The sequence below is a fragment of the Anabas testudineus genome, chromosome 8 (genome assembly GCF_900324465.2).
Source record: "Anabas testudineus chromosome 8, fAnaTes1.2, whole genome shotgun sequence".
Classification (NCBI taxonomy): domain Eukaryota; kingdom Metazoa; phylum Chordata; class Actinopteri; order Anabantiformes; family Anabantidae; genus Anabas; species Anabas testudineus.
This window is the reverse complement of record NC_046617.1, coordinates 11179617-11192160: the sequence shown is the minus strand read 5'-3', so window position 1 is coordinate 11192160 and position 12544 is coordinate 11179617.

Sequence of the window (12544 nt, the reverse complement as noted above, 5' to 3'; positions counted from 1 at the left end):
AATAATTACTTCTTAGAACACTGACACACACACACACATTAATGCTCACATACACTCTAAAGCCTATTGTCTCGCACACATTACAAAGCACTCATCCCTTTTGTCAAAGGCAGAATAAAAGTAAAATAAAACAATGTTACTTTTTTCTCTTTCCTACTCTCTCCACTCAATTGAATTTTAACCACACTAAGCTCTTGACCAAGAAAGGTCATCTGCTGTCACTATCTCAGAATATTGATCAAGCAGAAGAACACCGTGACTGCCAATATGGTATTTCCACAGCACTATGCCCTTTTACCTTCTCATTCCCCCATCTAGTGCCTATGTTTCAGGTAACATTGTTTCTCCATAATAATAGTTTTGTTTCTTCTGCCGAGAGCTGAATCTTCTTTAGATAACATCGCCATAGTGCTATCTGTGTTGAGAGCTGAAAATAATTATGATAGGCTAATATACAAGAATAAACTCTCAGAATTGAGTTGTCAAACACGACAATCATTTGGAAAACCACTGATAAGCACTTACTGGAAAGAGAGATAAACCAGCTTGAGTAAAGCAGTTAGAAGAGCTCTTCATCCAGCTGATCCTGGAGCTCAGCTCTGGAAAGCCTGTGGAAATCCCACAGAATAGCCATCCCACATGAGGAAGTGTGCATTTTATCATAGAAATAGAAAGAATACAGCACTGCTAGTAAATGTGGAGACGTTTCTAGATGGTAGAAAATAATCTTTCTTTCTAGCTTTCATTGTGGATTTGAACATAACAGTATAAAGTGGTTGTGACTTATTAATTTGCCAACAAGGCTGCAAAAATCAGCTAAGATTATGACAACACAATAAAAAAATGGAAGAGGTTGAGATGGTGTTGTGTTGTTAAAATAAACATGTGGTACAGCAAAAGGCTTTACAGTTGCATTTGAAAATGGTGGTTGGATGGATGGTTGTGACTTTAAACGTTAATGCCGGTGAAATTAAAATAAGTTGAGTTTGTAACCAAATGCTGCGTTGCTGACCATTTTTATTGTTGATAGAGAGCACAACCTGAACCACTGATACTGAATATCTGCACTCATCTTGTAAGCTTATTTTGTGTGTTGTACTCTTGGACCAAGCTCCTCTGCTCTTCTCTTTCCCCTGTCTCTCTTACGCTCTTTTCACATCTCTGTCTCATTAGTCTGGAGTTCAAAATGTTAGAGATTTTTTTTTCTTTTGTTTGTTGGACTGTCTAGTCTCCCTTTTTACTTGCTCTCTAGTTTTCCCTGCCCTCTGCTTCTCTCCTGTGACACTGATTCTAACTAAGCTGAACGTGTCGCAAAGTCACTGTTAGAAAATGAACAAATTAAACAGGCGCTCAGATTAACGAGAGGAACTCTGCGGGAGTATCTACATTTCCGAGTGCACTGGGACATCCCATTGGTTTCCACACATCCACCCAAATCCGAATGTTGTGTCACAGTAGATAAGAGCAGAAATTATTTTGCATGCCACTGATGTGTATATGACTGTGCGTGCTGCTCTCAGTTTAGCATCTTGTACTGTACAAGTGGTGGGGAAAAACTTGAATCATCCCTAGCTTGAGCTGAACATGTTCTTTGATGCGTAGGCCTGTGTACACATTTGTATGGGCATGTGAAATCAGGAACATTTGTGACTGAGCAGGGGTAGTCTTATTAGTGTGCATGCAAGCGCCTCTCCTGCCAGGTCCCATCCACAGCTCCTTTATCTCAGGACGGGTGTGGGGAATCATTTCCGCAGATGCCTGTTCCATCAACAAATGCTTATCGACAACGCTCACATTAGTAAAGCAGTTTGAAAAAATGACTTCAAGGTTGAGAGAGGGAGACAGAAATCCCTGGGCAAGTGGACAAAGAGCACGCTGATGGCTTGAAAGCCCAGGGCCCTGTGTGTCTCAGAGTGTCAGATGATTATCTGGAAGACAGAGAGCCCGGATTCAAACACACAGCTTGAGAACACCCCTGCTGTCTCCAACACACACACATCCTACTCCTAATTTGCCGTCTGCTGCAGCTCTCAGCATCCACCACCACAGCTACAACCACTACTACAGCCATGAAAATCTCATTTAACTTACAGTAGTTCTCAATCAAAGGATTGAGAAAGGAGGACTGAATTTTTTGCAAGATCCCCAGACAGCCAAAGTAACCAGGGCTGTCTTATTTATTTGAATGAATAAGGAACATGAAGATAAATAGATGGATGAGGAGACTGGGAAGGCAGCAAGAGAAAGGAAGACAGTGAGAGTGTATTGTATGAGTCACTCAGGCCAGTTTAAACATGCACAGCTGTTCATAAATCTGAGACAGAGAATGCTAATGAACAAACTTAGCCCTGATCATGAAAACAAGAAGAATAATCACAAAAGAGCTGAATTTGACTTTCTCTGTCTCTCTCTCTCTGTCTCTGTCTGTGCGTGCGTGTGTGTTTCTGATTTGTTAGTGAGTCAGAGTAAGTGAGAGAGAGAGAGAGTGAGAGAGAGAGAGAGAGAGAGAAAGAGAGTGGTAACTGCATGACCCCATCGCTCAATAGAGATGATTTTTTCTCATAAATCAGACAAGGCAGTGAGGGAAAGAGTGTGAGAGAGACAGAGACTAAGCGATTCAGCTGTGAGAGCACACTGGCTCAGACCTCACTTGAAAAGCCAGGGAAACTAATCATTTCCATTCACCTCAATGAGTCTGGCTGCAGTCATCTGTGGTCCTGAATGCAGAGAAAGTCTCATCTTTTCTCCATCTCTCACTCTGCCACCCCCTTTTCCTTCACTTTCCCTCCCAGAATGATCAATGCACGCTGTCCTGTATCAGTTCCTGCGGCGGCACTGACACGGTTGTTATTCTATCGCACAGAATCAGACATGGCAGCATTTCATGGGCACCTGGACACTTTTCATAAATCTTGCAATGCAGAGGTGAAATGCAGTGGAAGTGGGGTTTGCTGTGTGACACACCAAGAAATAAGTGGTACTGAAAAGCTTCATTTACTCCAAAGGAGGATCTAGACAAAATAGACTTGTTTGCGGTGTGAGAGTGCTGAAACTCATACAGTGATTAGAGATGGTATCATGTTATCTGTCATTTGCAAAAAATGCAAATGCTGTGTAATCTCTGGACTCATAATAACAAATGCATAAAGCCTATTAATGAATACACTTCCTGGGGTAGTAAGGTGCACCCCTTTTCCTCTCTACATGATGGTGCAATTCACAACGTTTGAATTACATTTCATATGTTTCCCAGTAATGAGTACAATTGGGCCTCACTCCACCATTCTTCAATAATTCAGATCCAACCTAAGACATGAAACAATATTCTGAATCTGCAACTGGGAATTATTCTTGCTGTCACAAGTTTTTCTACAGCATGTCTGTCTATTTTACTAACTCTGCTCTCTCAGAATAAACCTCTCTAAAATTCAACATCTAAAATAAACACAGGCAGGTTCTTGAACGGTGTATTCTACCGCGTACCGAGCTCCAGTCTTCACTGTTGATAAGGCCTGACCCATTTCTCCGGCTTAATACAAAGAGAGAGAAAGATGGCCGATGTTAACATACCCACTATCATTAAGAGAAAGAAAAAAAAAAATGTGCTCATTTTCTTTGTTCAAAATGCTGTGCAGCTCTAACAGAGACCTTTAGTTAAACCTCCAGTTCTCTATTCATTTCCCATCAAACAGCCATTTCTAGTCAAGCCTCACATGCATGTGTGTTTCAGCATCAGATAAAAGTGCAGTGATGTACTGAGCATTCACTCAGTACATCACTAAACCAGGACTTACTTTATTTAAACCACAATTCAATTTGAATTCTATTAAAGGTGCTGATGCTCTGTGTGCTCCCTTACAGTCATGTTGTAAAACTAATGTATGTTTGTGGTAGAGAGACAGCGTGTTGATGTGTGTGCCTGTGCTGCTGCAGTGCTAATGAGAGGCAGGGGGTTTCAGGGTTTCAGGTGCTGATGCTTTGAGAGAGGAGGTGAGTGACAGGGCTCATGAATAGTGATGTCCGACAGCTGCTCATTAACCAAGAGACTGTCTGTCAGCCAGCAGACTGGAACAGCAGTCCTTCCCCTATGTGTACGCACACTTGTGCGCATAAACACACACACACACAGAAAAATACACATATTCACGAGCCATTGCAGATGTTTTCACGACCACATCTACACACACATGCAGTAGAGTTCATATTCCCTTCATATGTGTCCCCTGTGCTTAGAGTGGAGCTAAGGCCAATCCTGCCTTTCCCTCCTGACACCTGAGTACAGTGTGCCCATTACTTGTGTGCTCACACGGCTCCCACTGGGGCAAAGCCCTCACTGAATATGGAAATATCTGCCAGATGTAAATTCTGAATGAGGCCCAGGGCACAAAAGGTACCAAAGATTAAGGCTAAGGCAGTACCGACAGTGGAGGTGATATTAACGTTTTAAATGCTTTTTAAACTGTGCTGTTGAATGAATATCTGCCACCTTTATTGTCTACTTTACTTTTATTCTGACAACCTTGAATAAAAGCTGAAATTCTAACACAAGGTGACCTAGAAACTGTATGTAAGTTTTATATTTGTGTCACATTGATCTTAAAACTCCATATAGAGTGGTGTCTTCACACACACTTTCACACTGTGAATGATGTACCTTGAAATTAGGCTAGGAATGTAGTTGGTCTGGCCACATTGTACAAGTGTAATGCAGCATGCTTGAATGTGTGTGAATTAATAGCATTTAGAACAACAACTGAGAGAGAGAGTTATTGTAGAGTGGAATTTTCTTCCCAATTTCAGGTACACTGGCTTTCTCCTATTATTATCTGCTGCACCTCTGCAGCTGAGATGGATTGATAGTTAAGATGAAGATCCTCGTTTGTTATGGGGCTTTTGCTTAAAGCTTGACTGAGCTAATGTGTGATGCATAAAAATACAATTATAGTATGAGATATGTTAATCCAATTCTAAATGTGCTTTATTGCCATTGTCAATCATGATAGTTTTTAAAACTCAAAGTTATACTATGTGGGTTTGTGCCTACCTACTGTATATTTTACAAATGTACACCACATATACTTCTCCAGGACTGACACAATCTAGTATTTTTTCATTGCAAAGTACCGCCTCAACTCGGCTTAACTCTACTCGCTTTTGGTCCTAGGTACTTCATTTTCCACAGCAAATAGTAACTGTCAATGTAGCCGGTTGTCATAGCTTCACCACATGAAACTGCCTACACACACACAAACCAGTGAGGATATGGAAGGAATGCTGTTCTTGTTTCTCAGTATGTAGCTATTTTGTCACAGCAAAGACACAAATTTTGTTTCAGAAGAGACTGAAAGCAGCAAGATGAAAGACTACTGTAAAAGTTTTCAAAAGATTAAGGTAAATATTTCAGAAGACTAGATGACTATGGTTGCAGTAATAAAGCATCGTATGTCACCTTTTCGTATGACCTCAGCTCTCCTGGGACTCTGACTGAGGTGGTAGCAAAAATTACTAGGTACCAGGTACTATTCACATCATTTGTCCTGTGGAAAACCAAGTCAAGTTATGTTGAGTCGACACCATGCAGTGAAAAAGTGCAATCAAACACTGAAGAAATGCTTTCTATACATTATAGTAATGTGCTTGAATTCATATTAAATGATCTATTAATGCTGAATCAAAACATCATAACTCCAGTGCTACTGATATATCTTATAAACTCATCACTTTTAAACCAAAGCTATTTAATCATAACATCCCAAATGTGGCAAGCGAGAACTGCAGGTCGTAGACATGTTGGCAATGTGTTCTTGTTAATGCCTGGTGGCAATCAAAGTGGCAACAAGGTGCAAAAAAACGTAGGAACTCAAATCACTTAAACCAACAATACAGTATGTTTACTATCAGAATTTTGATGCTAAATAATGACTGCCTGCAGCTTTAATTATAAATCACCACTTAACAATACGTACCTCAAAACCAAGAAATACTGTATGCTATATATAGGATTTTTTCATTTCAAAATATTTTTTTCTTAGTACTACTCAACAAAAAAGCAAATATGTTTGAAAGTATTTTAACCAGATTATGATGAAGTTTCCAAATAAAAAACTTGACCTGATGCTAAATTCTGATCATGCTTATTGTCCACAGCGTAGTACCATCTCCACATCGACTATACCAACAGGGAATCTAGCTGTCAAATGAGTGCAAATCCGCATCCATCCATCTATCATCCAAACCACTTTTCGCCAAGGTCGCAATCCCAGCTCTCACTGGGCAAGAGGTGGGGTACACCATGGACAAGTTGCCAGTCCATCACAGGGCTAACATATGAAGACAGATAACCATTCACACCTATAGACAAGGTACCAATTAATCTCACAGCATGTGTTTAGACTCTGGGAAGGAGGAAACCCATACAGGCGAGGAGAACATGCAAAGTCCCAGTCGGAAAGGCACCAGGTCAACCGATGGATTCAAACCCAGGTCTTTCTGGCTGTGAGGTGACACAGCTAACCACTGCACCATTGCCACATGCAAATGGGCATACGATATATCAGCCAAAGACTTCTTTATCCATTTTGAGCAGCCAGTAATGGAAGTGAAATAGCAGTAAAAGAAGGCTGCTCTTTCTAATTTCACTTTAATGCTAAACATCTATTGTGGCGGAAAGCATCCATTCGAATGTCTCTCAGTAATCTTAAAGCTAACTCCCATTTTCTATGAGAATAAAAGCAAAGGAACAATGAGTCAGTACACGATACATGCGGCAGCACCTTTAGTTAAAAGCCTCTGATGGAATGTTCTTCTTCTTGTTTGTAATCGATCGAGAGAGAAAAGCATCCGCCGTGTAATTGTAGCCTCATTTGATCTCAAATAAACCATGCTGTCCTATACCAAGGAGGGAAGGGATACACTGCAAACACCTTCATTACACAAACACATTCCAGCACCCTTACTACCTTAGCCTTACTCTAGTCTTGTAGGTGCACACACACACACACACACTCACACACACACAGTCATTTGCACCCTCTTTTTAAATTATATCGTCGTCCCCTTGCTGGTCTGTCTTTTTCTCCACTCTCACTCTCTTTCTTGTCTTCAATCATACTCAACAAACAACTATGCACACAGTGTGCATGCCCGCACGCACACACACACTCTCACACACACACACACACACTCAGTCTCTCTGCCTATCTTGGAATGAGCCCGGGATTGATTCTAGTCACACTAGAGTGGGGCGAAATGAGCAGTCACTCTGAATAGGCAAAGGCGTCAAATAATACAGATATGAACGTCAGAGGAATAATTGAAGAAAGTGTTTTATATGTAAAAGACAGAGGAAGATGGAGCAGAATTGAATCTCTGAGAAAATGAGGAGCTGGTTGTGTCCCAGGGGACTGACTCACAATGCCTCAGCCATGTTTGAAGAAAATAGAGGATAATTAGAGTGGTCAGTGGCTTCTACTGGGCCCAACACCACTCGGCCTCACTGTTTCTTTATGTGTCCTTTATTCACTCTCCCTCCTAGCATCTCTCATTCAATTGTCAGTCTATGTTCATTTACCCCCCTGTCCCTGTTTTCCTTCTGTCACTTGCTTTTTCTTTGTTCTTTCTTTCATCCCATCCACAGTTTTTTCTATTTGCACTGCTCATGTCTCTGTTTTTTTTCCCTCCATCCATCCCTCAATTTTCAATTCAACTTCAATTTTTTATTTTATTTATGTAGCGCCAAATCACAGTAGAAGTCATCTCAAGGCACTTTACGTTAATTTAACTGTATACAGAATTATATAGAAAAGACAACAAGCCCACTTTAGCAAGCACTAGGTGACACCAGAGAGAAAAAACTCCCTTTACAGGAAGAAACCTCCAGCAGAACCAGACCGTGGGTGGGCGGCCATCTGCCTCGTGCGATTTGGATTAACTGGAGACTTTTTATGCACTTATTGGGACATCCTATCAGTAGGCTGTCCCGTCCAGTCTAGACGTAATAAATGCATGGACTACTTTTTTTTAATCACTTCATCACTTTGAGACAGAATGGTCCTTTATGTATTTTGAGCATGCTTGAAGTTTGATTAATTGATTTGTTTCTCTGGTTTCATAGATAAAATAGCTGGATGTCATGTGCATAGTGACATGACTTGTTTCAGTCTGTGTAATAAAATGTTGCAATCTATAGTGTCCAATACAGCACTAAGATGTAACAAGACAAGTATAGACAGAAGTCTGTTGTCTGATGCTAATAGAAGATCGTTAGTGACCTTTACCAGTGCTGTTTCTGTACTATGATGTACTCTTAATCCTGACTGGAAATCTTCATACAGGTTATTCCTGCACAGGTAGTCACATTATTGCTTTGAAACCACCTTTTCAAGGATTTTAGAGATAAAGGGCAGGTTGGATATTGGTCTATAATTGACTAAAACCCCTGTGTTCAGAGTAGGCTGTTTGAGTCGAGGTTTGACTACAGCACCATTAAAAGCCTGTGGTATGTAGCCTGTTAGTAAAGATAGGTGGACCGGCCCCTTACGGATGTCCTTGTCAAAGGTAAAACATATTTGAGCAGTCTAGTTGGGATGGGGAATCACATTTTATGACAAATTAATACAGAAAACTATGAAACTCCAAAGGGTTCACATACTTTTTGTTTCCACTGTATGTTTAGGTCTGGGGTTGATTAATTAGCTTGAATGGAAGATTGCTGCTACTCATCCACCCTGACCTGTGCTTCTAAGAACATGATAATTGTGACTTGGGAGGGTCATATTCTTCCTGGTGCAGTCAGGTTTCAGTGACGTCTGTAAGGAAACTGCAGAGAGGTGTGTGAGACTGCGTCTCAGCGTCCTGGGCTCCACTCTGAGATTTCAGGGTTTAGGTTGTCTAATAAACTTGGCCATATTTGAAGATTTGAAGTAGAGATGCACCATCTAAAGTGGGATGGATGCTGTTGCTTTTAATCAGCCCAGGTTTTCTCCAAAAAGTTTTCAAAATTATTTATGTAGCCCACGTTGTTCGCTGGACCCCACTTAGACAGCCGGCGGTTAAATGACGACATGCGGCTAAACATGTCGTCACTGGTCAGATTGGATTCCCTCTGTGAGCAGGCAGAGAGCTACATCAGTGGAGTTGATCAGATATTCTGAGCACACATGGACAGCACTGAGAGGCATAAATCATGAGCATTTTGAAGTGCTCATGCAGGGTTCTTCAGGGTGCTTGTAGTGAGGAGAAAAAGCTCAGTGGAACCAGTGCATAAAATCCCTCTATTCTACCTCCGGTTTCATGCAAAATCTCTTTCTCTTGCTTTTCTATACAAAGTCACACCCTCTGCATCTGCATGCTTTACCATTCTTTCCCTTCGTGCCTTTCGCACAGATCCAGCCCACTATGTGTTAATACTAATGCGTCTTCCGACCATGTGTGAGCACTGTGCACTCACAGCCTGAGAGGTGACTGATTTTCAAAGGGACCGCCACCTCACCTCTCCACACCAAAGTTGTCAGCCTCTCTGTGGTCTGATCCTCTCGCCTTATCCTTTTTTTTTTTCCCATTACAGACTGACTAGCCTGTCGGCATGACAACAACATGTCTCTATGGCAACAGGCTAGCCAGCAGCGAGATTCCTGGGCGTTTGGACATGTAGTGATGCTTCAAGCTTCCCCCAGGTCCCTTGACGGTGGGACAGTGAATGACAATCAATATTTCCTTTTGAACCAAAGGATCAAAATCTGCTCACCCCCCTTTCACAGATGTAATCCACTTTCCATAACATATAACTCATATAAAATATGAGTCTCAGGCATTGTATATACTTATGTTACCTGGTAAATTACATCACATTGAATAACATTTTGAAAACAAAAGAAGAAATACAGCTTCTCAATAACTGCCAACCTTTCATTGCAGTGTTTTCCAATTCCAGTCAGCAGTAAGTATAATCATAAACCAGGATTACTTGTGACTAATATACAGCTGGTATTGGACAGAAATGAAAATCATTACTAAATCAATTGACATGCTCCATAATCACAGAGGAGATTCCTGAAGCTTCCAGCAAGTATTTGTCTCCTTGTGTGTGACCACAAACCGACAGGCAGCACAAATAAATCTCCACATTCTGCTCTGTCCTTGCACTCTCTCTCCCTCTGCATCTCTCCAGAAGACTTGTCCTCTGTCTCCCTCTCTCACTCCAAGTCCCTGGATATTGATTGGGACCCCACCGGAGGGAGCAGGGGCAAGATAAATAAGAAGTCAGTGGCCATGAACAGCTCTCTCACTCACCCTAACATGAAGGGAAGGATAATCATCTGCCAGACCTGAGAAAGTGGCTATGTTTTTTTATAGGCCACTTCCATACAAATGACTTCACCTATTCCCTCCACAAAGATCCCCAGTCTCAGACCCAAACATGCACATAAACCAACTGGATAGAGTGGCATTTTGAAGATTGTAAGAGTTTTTGGACTTACAGAAGAACTTCAATAGGTACTTTCTAAAAGATGTGTAAAGATTTGGCTGCCAGCAGTTTATTTACAGGTTATAAACAGAGTAAGTAAGAAAACAGTGACAAAAAATAAGTAATGATTACAAAGATAGTTATGTTGCACCAGTACAAACTCCCACATCTACATGAGAACATCAGAAGACGTTTTAAGACCGACTTGAAAAATTTCTATTCTTCAAATGAAACCAGCTGTAAAATGCCCCATCATCAAAACTGGAATGAAATGAAGTACAACAGAATTCAGGTACTTCACAGAAGCTTGGTGGCTTCTCAGCTGTGCAGCGGAAAACAACATCATTTAGGCATGTGGCTGCATTTTCACTCTGATAATTATTTAAATAGTGCTCAGCGTCAAGTTCTTCAACACGGACCATAAACGCACCACTTCGCGGAGACCCTCTATCAATCAAGTCAGATTTCACAAAACATGCAATGAGGAAGAAAACTGATCGACACAGACCACTATATACAACAAACTGCTGCTATCTCCACACAAATACAGAGTGCACAGACATGCGTAAAGTCATCTGTAAACACGAGCACGCACAGTGGGGTAAATAACTGCTGGTATCTCTTGCAGCGTCGGGAGCAGTGGTGCAAGGCTTCCCCTCAGATTTTGAAAGCCCTATCTGTATCAGGAACAGCAAACCGAAAAAGCAATTTGCTTTGTCACACAGAGACATGCTTGACTACACTGAATAATTGCACTGCAGCTCTGGAAAGAGCTGTTTTCCTTTTATCTAATGAAGGCCTTCAGGGGAGGGAGCACGGGTGTGTGTGTGTGTGTGTTTTGTATCTGTATGTGTGTTTTATATGTGCATGCATTTATGTGCATACAGTGTAAAGACCTCTGTATGTACTGTACGTGTCAACATATATACCTGTGCAACACAGAGATAAGCAGCTGAGGTATAAAGAAGATATTATTCTGATCCAGTCATGTCCCTTTGGTGCTCGCTTTCCTTTCATGCTATTCCGCTGCGATATATTGATTCATCAAATCTGCATGTAGCCTCTCCGCTGTGTCCAGTTCCAGGTTTGAGGCAGTCATCTGAGTCAATAATGCAGAAGTAGACTGGAGAATAAAACCCCGGGTGCCTGGCCTCAGACACTAACTCCTGAGAAGTGCTGAGTCCACACTCTGCTGCCTGCCGGCCTGCCTCTGTGGAGCTTGGCAGAGCAATGTGGAAAGTCGAGGGACAACTTCAGACTTCCACCACTACTTAGCTTACTGTAAAGAGGACTGGAAGAGGCAGTGAGGTCAAAGACAAGACATATTAAGGAAAAAGTGAGTCTTTTCTGTATTGTTGGTCACATCAGTGTCCAGAGGCACAGTGAAAGCAACGCTTGATCATCAAAGGAGGCAAAGGAGAAGATGGGAAAACTACAAGGGAAGACATAACATTAGGGAATAAAGAAAACATGTAATCAGATGACCACATGTGTATTCAGGTAAAAAGGTTTGCGATTTCGCCGTAATGGCTCAAAATAATTTGTTCCACTGTGGAACTGTAATTAAGCCATCAGTGACAGTTTGGAGTCTGTAACTTCATAATGAGGCTGAATGTGTGCAGTTTGTGCTCTGTGGATAAGCTGCTGTAATCGCTTCTATCTGCTTAATTATGTAAAACCATTCTTTTATCCTGCTAGTGTCTCACTCTTTATCTCTTCCTTTCTCGCTCTCTGTCATGGTCTCATCTTTTGAATGTAACTGTTACCATGAAAGCAAAAGGGCCGTAGTAAGAATAAGCTCACGTGCTGGGAGATATCAACCTGACACAGCCATTGTGGGAATTTTCAGCCCAAAAACGGCGGCTGGGAGATAAAGTACATCCAGAGCTGAGTGTTAACAAAGGGCACTAAGAGAAGAGGTATGTTAGCTGCAGTGACTTTAAGAATAAGCACAGCCTTTTTTCACTTCTTAGTATTGGGTATATGGACATTAGAGGTCAGATGGAAATACTGTCTAAGGCATTTCTATTTACCTTTGTCTCTATTTCAAGTTCATTCTAGTTTGCTAGGTTGCAATGT